This window comes from Typopeltis vanoorti, chromosome 3 (genome assembly GCF_054136105.1).
Source record: "Typopeltis vanoorti isolate ZY-2024b chromosome 3, IOZ_Tvanoo_1.0, whole genome shotgun sequence".
Lineage (NCBI taxonomy): Eukaryota > Metazoa > Arthropoda > Arachnida > Uropygi > Thelyphonidae > Typopeltis > Typopeltis vanoorti.
The window spans coordinates 112626336-112640307 of NC_143551.1; the positions used below are offsets into that span (position 1 = coordinate 112626336).

Below are 13972 nucleotides of genomic sequence, written 5' to 3' on the forward strand. Positions count from 1 at the left end.
TATATACTCAGAGGATGTACAGGATTTTATGACAATACTACATGAAAAGTTATCTCATTATCAACCTCTGATTGACAATTTTCCTAAAAATTAATCTTATCTATGAAGACTCGGAAGACTCCAATATTATCAGGTCTTATATTTCTGTCTTCTATAGCAATTTTTATTTCAATCCACCTACATCTTGGTCTTCCTCTATGTCTTTTTTCCTGCCAGCCTGCAAAGAACAATTGTTTTGCTAATCTTTCCTCTTCCATTCTGTTTAAGTGACCATACCATCTGAGATTAGCTCTACTAACACATTCCTGAATGCTAACAAAGGCAAATTCTTTCCTAATATCCTCATTTTTAATGTGATAGTGCCATCTGTTCACACCACAAATCTCTTTCAGAACTTTCATATCAGATGTCTCTAGTTTTTGGGCAAATGTTTTATTTCTAACCCAGGTCTCAGATTCATAAGTTAAAATTGGTTTGAACACTGGCTTGTATACAGCTAATTTAATATTTTAACTAATTTCTCTATTATTCCATATAAATTTATTCAACTGACTTTCTACCATACCAGCTTTACTAATTCTGTTATCTATTTAAAAAAAAAACACAGAGAGAAGTTATTATCCTTAAAGCTATCATTCACTACACCTTGACTACTGTGCATAGATTTGGTCACCTGGGTTTCTTGGAGATTAGAAGATGGTAGAGATGATTCAGATATGAGTGACCAAGCTGGTGACAGGTTTGTGGAGTACTTCCTATGAGGACAGGTTGAAGGTGCACGGGTTGCAAAATTTAGTTGATATCAAGGTGGAAAAGAGACATGATAGAAAATTATAAGATATTGAACAGGTTTTATAAATTTGACACAAAGGATACTTTTCAATATATGACAAATAGTCAGAGAACTAGGGATCAATGGAAATTGTGGAAGAGGGTGGTCAGCAACTGTTAGATCCTGAATGAGAAAAATTTGAGAAGAAATTATTCATTCAGGATTTAACATGCAAAAACTAACAACTAAAGGAGATGCCTTCAGCAAAAAATAGAGAAAACTTGTTTACTGTATGTGAAAGTATATATTCCTTGTATGTAAATTATTAAGATCTTATTGCTATTTAACCAGAGATCAAAGTGAGAATTTGAATCATAATATAGTATTTGTGTAAGGAAAATATTTAGTTCATTAAGATATCCAGTGTATTGCAAGTCTCCAGACAATTTTAAGTAACAGTCCAAAGGTCACATGCTAGCCACCCAGATCGGTGTAATGCCGAGGGGGGGCAATAACACATGGAAGGTGATGCAGGCACGCTTTCCAAGAACAGCACCCTAACAGCAAAGGATCATCTTGAGGGCATAAAATAAAGCTTGTCGAGCGGAAAAGATATGGAGAATATAAGGAGATGCGCGCCATATCTCGCTCTCTTGTTCCTGCTTGGTGATTTTGACTTGTGGCTTGTGAGAGACGTGCATAGGTGTTGCGATGTAGAACAGCGGGCTTTTTCCTGACGATGCTTAAGAAATTCCACATGGAGCCGTTCGTGCATTATCAGCCTTGCAGAATCGTGCCAATCGCTGGATGTCCCATCAGAAAGAGTGAAGAAAGTCCCCTAAGATGCAGCAAACAAATACTTTCGTGTCCAGTAGCAGAATTCAAGGACAGCGTGAGCTTATCGCCAGATGCAGACAGAATAAGCAGAAGGTAACCAGACCACATGGAAGCGACATATTGTCCGGATCAGAATCGGTAACGTAGAATATTTCATTGTATGTTTCAGAATTGTTAGAGGAAAAAAAAACGTGTAAGCATATAGTATGGACAATTAATAGAAGACTTTAGTAAGAAGATTTTTAGAAGACTTTTTGAAAATAACTGGTAACCTTTAGCAGAGATTGTCTGGAGGCAGTTATATTATTGAATGAGATTGAATCTGATAAAAATGAAACAGGTATTACTGAGAGCTCTTAATTGAAACCTTAAGAATGTGTATATGTGTAACTTAAGAATAACTTGAGGAAAGAGATTACAGGTTATGCAATGTGATATAGCATTTTGAACTAACTTAGCATGAACTGATTTCTTTAGCATTGAATATATGTTGCCTTTTATTGTAAAATATTTGATTTCCCAATAAACATGTTTTATTACATATGCCTGAGTTATGCTGGATTGTAAGGACAAATTACCACTTCTAAAAATAGAACCTTAGCAGGCAGAATTTAGAAGTTATATAACGATAGATTACAGGTCACAACTGCAAAGTACCAGAAATCTATATAATCGTAACGAAGAGTAAAATAATGTGTGTATGTCTAGGATTATTTCCCTGAGCAAAAATCTTTTCTGTTATAGGATACTGGCTGGTGCAGCATAATACAAATTTTGCCAGTATCTGAAGAGGAAATAACCCTAGATAAAAATAAGATAGGCTAGACAATAGAATAGATAATAGTGGATATTGAGATAACAAAGATAGAAAAAATAGTAGAAAGTAACGACATAACACTATGGTGTGCACACTAAATTTTTTGCATGGAGAGTGGTGAATGAGTGGAATGGATTGCCACAGATGTGGGTGTCCTGAGAGTGAATGAGTTTAAGGAGAGGTATGACAGGTTTTGTGTGAATAAAAGTTAACTTTGGTCTCCCACGAGTCTCCAGACTGAATGGAGATACCACATAATAGTAATAATATTTCCATATTTAATTTGATATCTTCACTAAAAATTGTGCCGAAATAACAAATGTTTTGCTTGTTCTATAGGTTCTCCATTCAGGATACAGTTGATGTTCACAGTGTTTCTGCCTATTTTCATTGTCTTTGTCTTTTTGTTGCTGATTTTCATACCAAATTTATTACAACAGTTATTCATTTCAAGTCAGGGAATTCTGCAAACTTGTACTGGATTTATTGAGAAGTATAACATTATCTACATAAAGTAGAGTTGAGATTAACATAACAATTTCCACTTTCTTCATAATGTGTCCATACAGATATTGAATAACTGTGGAGATAATGTGCACGCTTTTCATACGCCTGATTTAACATCAAACCATCATCCTGTACTTCCTTCACTTCTAACTACTGACAAACAGCTCAAATAATTGTAGTGTTTTGAAAAGCTTTCTCTGGGCACCTTGTCATATGCCTTTTCCAGGTCAATGAAACTTAAATATACTGGTGTTCAGATAAACACTATTTCTGAAGATTACAACCTCAAATTCAGACAAATCAGCTTGCAGCAATTTGTATAACTTATGATTTTGAGTAGAGAGCAGGTACACATTCAGATTTTCAAATCATGCACAAAGGGGTCATGCAAAAGCATTCAACAGGATAAAAGGCTGCACGAAGCAAATTATGTTTGAAAGGAAGCTCTTTTGGTGAAGGAATAAAGTCGCAAATTTGGATGTCTTGTAATGTCTCAAAGACAACTAGATGATTTCATGAAGGGAAGAATTATTGGAAAGCTTGAAGCCTGCAGAATTACTGATATTGCCAGAGTTTGGAATCTCACACAGCATTGTATACAGGCTCTGGGGCAGCATTTCAAACCAATGGAATGTATTGCTAAGAGGTCACTCTCGCTCTACCATGTATGCAGAGAGATTTTTGGTAATAACAGCAAAATGTAATCGACACACCATGGCAGGTCAGCTTGTAAGTCGGCTCCATTCAAGTGTAAAAAATTTTGATGTAACTTAATAATGCCAGAAAGCCTTACATAAATTTTTACAGAAGATAAGCCCAGTAAGATTGTAATCTGTATGTCTATATATAGTTAAAACAGTTTGTTAATGTAAATAATCCCTATGGGAATTGTCCTTACTTGCAGCCTAAAACAAATTCTAGAATGTGTTGAACTAAGGCAATACCTTGCCACCTGAAAACTGTATATGTTAGCTCCTTATAAGGAAATAAAATTTGTTTGTGAAGTCCACCTGTAAATACTCAAGGTCAGTGTTAAATGGACCGACAAACTTCAGACGAATGTCCGCTGCCCGAAACAAATAGGATTAAAGGAGTACACGAGAAGAACAAAGAAAGGGTCAGCGTCAGTGGAAGAACAAGGGACCGCACCAAAATATTCGGGTCCCATTATCTTTGTGCAGGGATACGAAAGAAGGCGAATAAAAGGTGTTGAAGACCAGAAGATCAAGTATCAGTTCCAGGAGTTCCTCAACGGTTGTCCAGGGGTCGTTACTGAGAAGTCGCCAGCAGTTGTCCGTCAGATGTAAGCCATCAAGGATGCAACTTCAGGAGAAATCATGCCAGTGATCTAAAAGAAAGATGACGGGAGCTGATCCACCAGGCAAAGCAGATATTTGATGACGAAATTTTGCTGGGCGCTGTTGTCCAAGGGGACAAATTTTCGAGCGGGAAAAAATTGCTCCGTTAGTATAACGCGCATGCAAGCATTCCACAAGTCGATAATCTTTGCCCGAAGTGCAGCACCCCAGAAGCATTAGTAAATCTATCGCCAATGTAAAAGGGGAGAAAAGGATCAGGACTCCAGTTCAAAGCCAAGTACACAGTGAGTAGTAGCCATAAAGTGAGTTGATCCGTTTGTTCAATTTGTTCAATGTTTAATAATTAATAGAAATTTATGTGTGTAACAGTCAGAGAGTAACTGTTTGTCAATGCTGCATTTTGCCTATAGAATTATCTTATCGGAAGGAAAGAGCTTTTGTGTGTAATAATATTTTTTATGTGCATAACAGTTAAGAAGTAACGTTTATTAATAGGTACTATTGCTTAGGGTAGTAACTTGTATTTGGAAGAGAGTGGTTAATTTTGTGACATAATTTTCATAAATTGAAAGGGCATTTTAAGCTAATTGTTGAACTAAGCAAATTTTTCTTCATTGCATAATTAGTGCAAATTGTTTTATGTAAAATAAAATGTGTTGTTTAAATGTTAACAGAGTATTGCCTGATATTTAATTTTTCGATGCACTGTTCCGAAAAACATTAAGAGCCTATTAGCGGGAACCCAGGAAAGGGACAGTAAAGGATAGATAGTAGACCACGACTGAAGATTAATTAATCAGGGATAATTTGAATGTAAAGGGAAAACTGCTGGACGCACTTAACACTTCTTATTACTAGAAAACGGACATCAGTGGCACAGCTTTTCAAATAAATTTTCTAGTGTTCAAAGAATAAGAAGGCAAGTGTGGAAGGCAGTATAGCTTAAAGAGATATTAGAGAGATAAGGAAAATAATAAGGTATATAATTAAAGAGATACCAAAGAGTGATAAGGAAGAATAGTTAGAAGTACATAATAATTATTGCAAAGAGATAAATAAAGATATTAAATATATATATATATAAATAATAAATAAATAGACCCCCCCCCCCCGTTTACAATGGCACAGCTGACAGGATCAAATCCACAGTAATTAAATAAGATAATAGTGGATTGGAACAGTTTCGAAAATTAAGATCAGGCAACTAAACAAAAAGTTTATATTTATATATATTTATAGAGAGTATACATATAGTGTAAAAGAAATTTTTTTAACCATGAATGTAAACAATGCTGATTCGGGAGTCACTAGTACTGAAAAAATATGGGATAGAGAATTTTTCAGAACGAAAAATCCTCCTCTTAATCCCTTACTTCTCTGGAGAGGACCACGATGATGTGTTGTCCTTCAAGTTCGTAGAGGAGCTAAGGAATGTTGAAAACTGGTCGGACTTCCAGCTTCTGGTAATATTAAGGAACAAACTGGTTGGCAGGGCTAAAACCTTTTTGTATCCCTCTCCAATACTGAGAGACACTTTGGAGTACAATAAGTTTAAAAATACCCTAATGTCTTAGTTTCCAAGACTAGAAGCGTGGGTCCAAACCTGTGGAGGTTACAGAAATGCAAGCAGGAAAGTAAAGAGACTATCACAGACTTTTACAATAGGCTGCTCACCTTAGCAAATAGCTTGAATGTGCCAGATGAGGAAAAGAGCCATTTTGATTGGGTGGTCCTTAACTAATTCAGGCTAGGAGTGAGAGAGGAATATAAAGAAACAGCATATAATAGGAAGATAAATAATTTAGAAGACTGCTATCAGGCAATAAAAGACAGGTTAAGCGATCTACATCCAGCTTCTAGTGTCAGTCAAATATGCAACATTACAGACGCATCTGAACCAAAGAGTGAGACTAAGAAAGAGAAGAATGCTAATCCTAAAGAAAAGGGAATAAACAAACAGAAGGCAGAAAAAGAGGGAGATATAATTAAATATATGAAGTAGACCACAACATACAGACAACTTCTGATTTTTTTAACAGAAAAGAACTACAAGCCTTTATTAAAAAAGAGATAGAAAAGCTACATGTCTGTGATAAGTAGACCTATATGCCTCAGGGCCTGTAGTCTGCAACCTTTTATCCAAGCTCATCGTACAGCATGTTTTCAGTGGTATTGTATCCATAATAATTGGACAAGTCACCAATGGGCTAATGTTCTCTTTACATATATGAGTTGCTTTAGTCTTTCCTCTGATTCTAAATGATGCTTGATCTGGAGTAAAAGTGATACAGCTTACCATTGCAAGAATGTTCTTGAAAGGATAGATACAGTGGTGCTGGGGTCATGGTGTGGAGAGGCATTATGCTTAATGAATGCACCGGACTACAAGTGCTTGAAAAAGGAACTATGACTGGTGAATGATACTGCAACAAAGTATTTTGTTGTCCTGTTCGATTGTTCTATGGTGCTGTAAGTGAAGAATTCATTTTTATGGATGACAATGCCACACCACATCATACACGAGCAGTGGAGATATTTCTGGAGACCGAGGATATTAATTGAACCGAGTGGCCAGCACACTCCCCAGATCTCAACTGCATAGAACATGTTTGGGATACAATAGGTAGATGCATTGCTGCTTGAAATTCCCCTCCAGAAAACAAAAAGGAGTGGACCAAGAACTCCATAGGCTTTAACTTCCTGAGTCTACCATGGAGAACTGATTTTTTTATTCTTGCATACAACCTCACTACATGCCTCTCTGGCTGAATTGTGTTTTTTCAGGACTGCCAATGAATCTCAAAGTTTGGTTCTTATTTTCAAACTCTCATTTTTTTCTTGAACGATGTTTGTGTATTTTAGCCTACAGTTCACCTCTGAAAATTATTTAAGTTTCATTCATTTTAAAACCTTACATACTCTTCTTTTGAATATGAAATTAAATTTTATCCTGCTAAAATTAAATAGTTTCCAGTTCTAATTTCAAACCCTGTGTATAGTCATGTTCTGAACCAGCGGGAAGACATTGCTATTAACAATAAAACATGCTATTGATGAGTGAGTTATATAGGAAGCAATTCAAAAACAGAAAAGAAAACTAAACAAATCGTAATTGTAGCAGGTACCAATGACTTAACTAGCGATAAGTTCAGTATGAGAGAGGACATGAAAGGGTTGTTGGAAGAGGCAAGAGTGAAGGGTGAGAAAGTGAAAATCCTCGATATGATAAAAATGAATTAAGAAGGGCTATGATGGCAAATGATTTGATGCATAGGCTGTATAGAAGGAATGGATGTGGGTTTCTGGATGTGTAGAGTGAGTTTGAGGGAAGATTAAATTTGTATAAGAGGGACAACCTACACCTGAATGTGTTTGGTATCAGGAGTCTAGAAAAATGAATAACTGGTATGAGACCTAACACACAGAGTCAGTGAAATCATAGAGGGAAGAATGGTGAGAATATGAGTGTAAGAGCACCAATGTTATATAACTGTGTTAATGACAGGGAATGGGCTTTGTTATGGAAATGTTGATGGGAGAGAACGATTTGACTTTGTGATTGTCAGGTTTGGACTCATCAAATGTGTGCAAAGATGTCTACATGTATAAAGCATTACAGAATAGAGATCTGCAAGTTGTCCAACTGTGTCGTGCAGACAAGAGTATACAAAAGAACATGCGAGTAGATTATTATGTCTATACATGAATGCTAGACGTATCAGAAACAAAGGGGTAGAGTTTGTTACCTTAGTCAATATGACGGGACCTCAGATTGTAGGCCTTAGTGAGACTGGGCTATCAGAATCAGACGTACTAACCAGTATCGAGTGTAAAGAGTACACTATTTTTAGGAAGGATAGAGAGGAGAGGAGGGGGGGGGGAAGGATGCTGCTAATGATATCAGATGACTAGATTCCAGTTAGAGTTGAGATCTATGATTGTAGCACTTCTACTAACAATAGTTAGTAGAAGTTTGAAGTCAGTGAGTTTGAAGCCATCTAGTGTGAGGTGGAATCTAACAAGATCAATTACATAGTGGGGTGTTGTTACAGACCGGGTGGATCGGTTGCTAGTGATGAAGAAATGCATCACCAAATAGACAAGATGAGTGTGAAAAGAGTAATCAAAATGAGAGGCATTAATTATCCAAATATTGATTGGGGGGGGGGGAATCAGTAGAATCTCATGGGAAGAATGAAAATGCATTTATTGAGCTGTTGCAGGACAATTTTCTCAAGCAGGATGTGACAGAAGGAACTCGAGGTCAAAGAGTGTTAGATTTGATTATAGTGTCAGGGCATTTCAGTTAAAGACATGACTATTCTGCCTCTGGTTTATTATATAGAAATATTATGGACAGACAGACAGCAAGAACTGTTAACAACCATCTTAGATAACATAAATACATTTGCTACTATTAACATAGCAAGTCAGGCCTTGGCCTTTACACAAGATATCCCAAGATGAAAGAAAATCAATGTATACAGAAGTCATTACAGGTCAGAATGGCTTTGAAGCATTCTCCTAATAGTATGGTTGTATTAATCTGCTAAAAATTTGGGAACACCACAAACACTTTTAACAACAAAGATGTTTTATTAACGCTTATATTTCGCTGATTTTCAACTCAGCATCATCAGAGCACAACACACATGGAAACGCGACAGTGAGTGAGTGAAACAATATAATTGCAAAAGACAAAAGATCCAAAGTCCTATTTTTGGCGCCCTCTAACGAGAAAAAAAAAAAAACAGTTATCCAGGAGTTTTTCTTAGGATAACCGTCTTCCAAATTTTTGGCAAATTAATGCAACCATATTTGATAAGGTTGGGAGAATTCTTCAAAGCCATTGCTGACTCAAAAAATAATCTTTCAGCTCTATAACAACTCCTAAATAGCACATTCGTTTTCCTCCATCTAATCCTGTGTGAAGGAGTGTCCAAAGCATGGTCTGCCAGTCCCGACTTGCCATAGTAATAGTAGCGAATGTATCTTTCATGTTCTTCCAGGTGGATGTTCACTGATCTTCCTGTTTGCCCATAATAGGCCAAATCACAGTCACACGGAACTTCATACACTCCGGGGTGTGATAAAGGGTGAAGTTTATCCTTAGGCGAGTGGATCAGAGTTGCCAGCTTGACATGAGGTTTGAAAGTGGTGCGAAGGCCATGTTTCAACAATACTTTGGCTATCTTTTCCGACGTACCTCTGATATCGGGAATAGAAATGGTCATGTTGTATTCTTGTGTATTAGGGGAGGGCAGAGTAATGGGTCTATGTAGTATTTTATCTATTTTGTAGTGATTGTAGCCGTTGGCTAAGAACGTATGGCGCAGGTATTGGAGTTCAGTGGTCAGAGCTGTATCGTTAGAACAAATGGCTCTGTGTGTAAGTGTTTTTAAAATGCCGTACTGTTGGACTGGATGATGATGTGATTGTTTACGTAGGTATCTTCCTGTGTGTGTAGGCTTTCTGTAAACAGAAAAAGATAGTGCACCATCTGAAAGGCGGGTGACTAATGCGTCAAGAAATGGTAAACAGTTATTTGATTCTTTTTCTACTGTGAAGTGAATTTTGGGGTGTTGGCTGTTTAGGTAGGTGACAAAAGCATTCAAAGTGTCTTGTCCATGGGGCCAGATGGCAAACACACCATCTACATAGCGTAACCACACTTGTGGCTTGTATGTAGCTGTGGTAAGTACTTTGTTTTCAAAGTGTTCCATGTAAAAATTTGCTAACGGGGGAGAGAGGGGGGGGGAAACCCATAGCAGTACCATTAATCTGTTTGTAGAATTCCCCCCCCCCCATGTAAAGTAACCTGCATTCATGGTAAATTGAAATAATTCAAAAATATCTGGGGGAAATTTAGACTTGATTAAATCAAGAGTGTCTATAAGTGGTACATTGGTAAATAAGGAGGTGACATCGAAACTAACCATTATGTCTGAATCTTTTAGGATTAGATTTTTAACCAGTGTTTTGAAATGGATTGAATTTTTTACAAAAGTAGAGGAGTTGCCAGTAAGGGGGGCAAGCAACTTGGCTAAATGCCGGGCTAGTTTATGTGTGTGACTATCTATGCTGTCAACTATGGGGCGTAGGGGAATATTAGTTTTGTGGATTTTTGGCAATCCATAAATACGGGGTGGTTTAACATGAATTGGTTTTATTTTCCTGATGATTTCTTTGGGCCATGATGTCACCTTTTTCAGTAATTTTCGGACTTTTTTCTTTTGAGACATCGTAGGATCTCGATGTATAATTTGATATGTGGAATTGTCACATATGAGATCTTGCATTTTTCTGTTATACTCTTTTTTATTCATGATAACTGTTGCATTTCCTTTATCGGCTTTTGTAATAATAATATTTTTATTATTATATAACTTTTTTAGGGCAGTTATTTGTTTACATGGCATATTGCTTTTTGGAGGCTTAGCCTTGTTTATAATACTAGCTATATCTAGTCGCACGTTGTTGGCCATTGCTGGCGGAAGATCGTGGATACCCCGTTCTACTTTCATCATAATTTCCAGTTTAGGAATTTGTTTGGGCATGATGGCGAAGTTATGTCCTAGACTGAGAGCGTTCTTGGCTTCTTCAGTGAGTGTTTCAGACGATAGGTTTATGACCACGTGGTCTCGTCGAAGTTGCGGTCAGGACTTCGTATGCTGGCGTTGTTGTAGGAGTTCAAATTTCTTTAGGTGTTTGCTTTTTACTTTTGTGAATTCTTTTTTTGCTGCAACTTCGGAGATGTGTTGTAGGACAGTCCATATTTCAGGATTTAACACGTTTAATAGTTCTTGTTGTAGAGCTGTGATAGAGCTGTTTAGCTTACTAAGCTCTATGCAAGTAGCGGCGATTTGTTCTCGAAGAAGCGCTAAACTCGCCCGTTGATAAATATGATGTGCCTTTGCCGATTGCAACTTTTCTTTGAATTTCAGAAAAGATGGAATTATATCGGTGTCGCGGCATCGTTTAAGGAAGGCTAACCTGTTCAATTTTCTGGACAATTTCAGTTTCAACTTACCGAACCGTCGCGCTTTGTAAACAATATTTTCTCCGTGCAGAATATTCAATCTAACAGATAAGCTTAGGTGTTGATGGTTATTCACAACTTATTTTTCACAGTATTAACAACACCACAAACACTTTTAACAACAAAGATGTTTTATTAACGGTTATATTTCGCTGATTTTCAACTCAGCATCATCAGAGCACAACACACATGTAAACGCGACAGTGAGTTCTAACGATACAGCTCTGACCACTGAACTCCAATACCTGCGCCATACGTTCTTAGCCAACGGCTACAATCCCTACAAAATAGATAAAATACTACATAGGCCCATTACTCTGCCCTCCCCTAATACACAAGAATACAACATGACCATTTCTATTCCCGATATCAGAGGTACATCGGAAAAGATAGCCAAAGTATTGTTGAAACATGGCCTTCGCACCACTTTCAAACCTCATGTCAAGCTGGCAACTCTGATCCGCTCGCCTAAACTTCACCCTTTAGCACACCCAGGAGTGTATGAAGTTCCGTGTGACTGTGATTTGGCCTATTATGGGCAAACAGGAAGATCAGTGAACATCCGCCTGGAAGAACATGAAAGATACATTCGCTACTATTACTATGGCAAGTCGGGACTGGCAGACCACGCTTTGGACACTCCTTCACATAGGATTAGATGGAGGAAAACGAATGTGCTATTTCGGAGTCGTTATAGATCTGAAAGATTATTTTTTGAGTCAGCAATGGCTTTGAAGAATTCTCCCAACCTTAACAAATATGGTTGCATTAATTTGCCAAAAATTTGGAAGACGGTTATCCTAAGAAAAACTCCTGGATAACTGCGGTTTTTTTTTTTCTCGTTAGAGGACGCCAAAAATAGGACTTTAGATCTTTTGTCTTTTGCAATTATATTGTTTCACTCACTCACTGTCGCGTTTACATGTGTGTTGTGCTCTGATGATGCTGAGTTGAAAATCAGCGAAATATAAGTGTTAATAAAACATCATTGTTGTTAAAAGTGTTTGTGGTGTTGTTAATACAGTGAAAAAATAAGTCATGAATAACCATCAACACCTAAGCTTATCTGTTAGATAAAAATTTGGGAGACTGTCATTTTAAGATCATCTCTTACTTAACTGTAAGATGATCTTTTATTCAACATTAGATAGGCCAAATTAGGACTTAAGATCTTTGGTCTATTAAAATTTAAACCATTTTCCTTACTCATTGTCATGCGTAAACTGTAACACATCGTTTTGCTCTAAAGCTGCTGGTTTGAAATCTCACAAAATATAAGCCAGTTAATTAATAAGCATCCTTTCATAAATTAGTTTTGTGTTGTAATACAATTAAAATAAGTTATGAATAATATCCTTTCTGTCTGGACACACAATATGTTGTGATGGTGGGCGATTCCTAATCCTCTCACCATTAAACTAATGCCAGGGTTCCACAAGGTTCTGTTCTCTCAACAACCCTCTTCCTTCTATATACTAATTACCTACTTCAGTTGACTTTCAATCAATACACATTTTTTGCAGATGACAGCACACTGCACTCTGCCCTTTCATTTGATAAACCTTACTGTACACAAATCATTTCAACTTACAGAACATCAACCACCACTGCCTTCAATTCTGATCTCCAAGCCATCCTCCAATGGGATTCAGATAACCTCATCAATTTCGATGCTAGCAAAACTCAGATCTGCCTTATTTCTCACAAACAAGAACCATTTTCTCCCAGTATTAAACCTTTGACAACACTCAAATTTCCAAACAAGATAAGATTTCCCTTCTTGGAATCACCCTGACATCAAGCCTCTCCTAGCATAAACACATCACAATCATTGCGTCCTTGGCTTCTGAAAAACTAGAATTTCTCTTTCAATCAAGAGGTTACCTTTACCTCTGAACAGTTGTTAACCTTATATGAATCACAAATTATACTGATTAATAATCCATCTCTTACCAACTCACTCCTCCCACTCTTGCACAGGTATTTGGTTTCTGCAATATGTGTATTCTATAAATATTTCCAGGGCAAATGTTCATACAAAATAGCATCAATAATTCTCCCACTCAGTACTAAGTCTATTGAAACATGTGTGGCTGCCACCCAACATCCTTTCACAGCACACCTTGAAACCCACAGAACAAGTTTCTTTTCCTCCTCCTTCATCCCAGCTATTGCTGTATGATAGAACAGTCTTACCCCTTATGTGGTAAAGATTACAATATACAGGCTTTTAAATCAAATGTAAACAAGTTTTTCCTTTCCCAACTCATTATCCATACACAGTACTAACATGCTACAGGTTGAGTAAAGGGGATAAAAATCCCTTATTGTTTTTCAGCCAGTATGCGAAACTCTAAGATCAAAAACTACGATCTAAACGTTTCATGCCGATGAACTGTCGGCGGATCCAAGCGTAAGTGACCACTTGGTAGTGACACACCAAGGCAACTCGATGCAAAGGTGGAGCAAGTTCCCTCACTATTCTTGATATTTTCTCATAATGTAAAAACACACAGCTCCTAGGAGATGTAGTACTGCTTTACATTATGAGGAGAGGTCACTACCCAGACCGGTTTCAACCTTTTTTGAGGTCTCATCAGTGAGTAGCTAGACCTAGATGATATCAAAGTTTAAGTGAAAAGAACTTACATACCTTCGCTATACGAATGCCAGAAAGGGGT

General features: G+C 37.2%; 1 protein-coding gene across 3 annotated transcripts in view; it reads right to left on the minus strand.

Annotated features, from left to right (window-relative positions):
* Window positions 1–13972, minus strand: part of LOC150108473 (PX domain-containing protein kinase-like protein) — a 307545-nt gene that overhangs the window by 109479 nt on the left and 184094 nt on the right. The window lies entirely within an intron of this gene.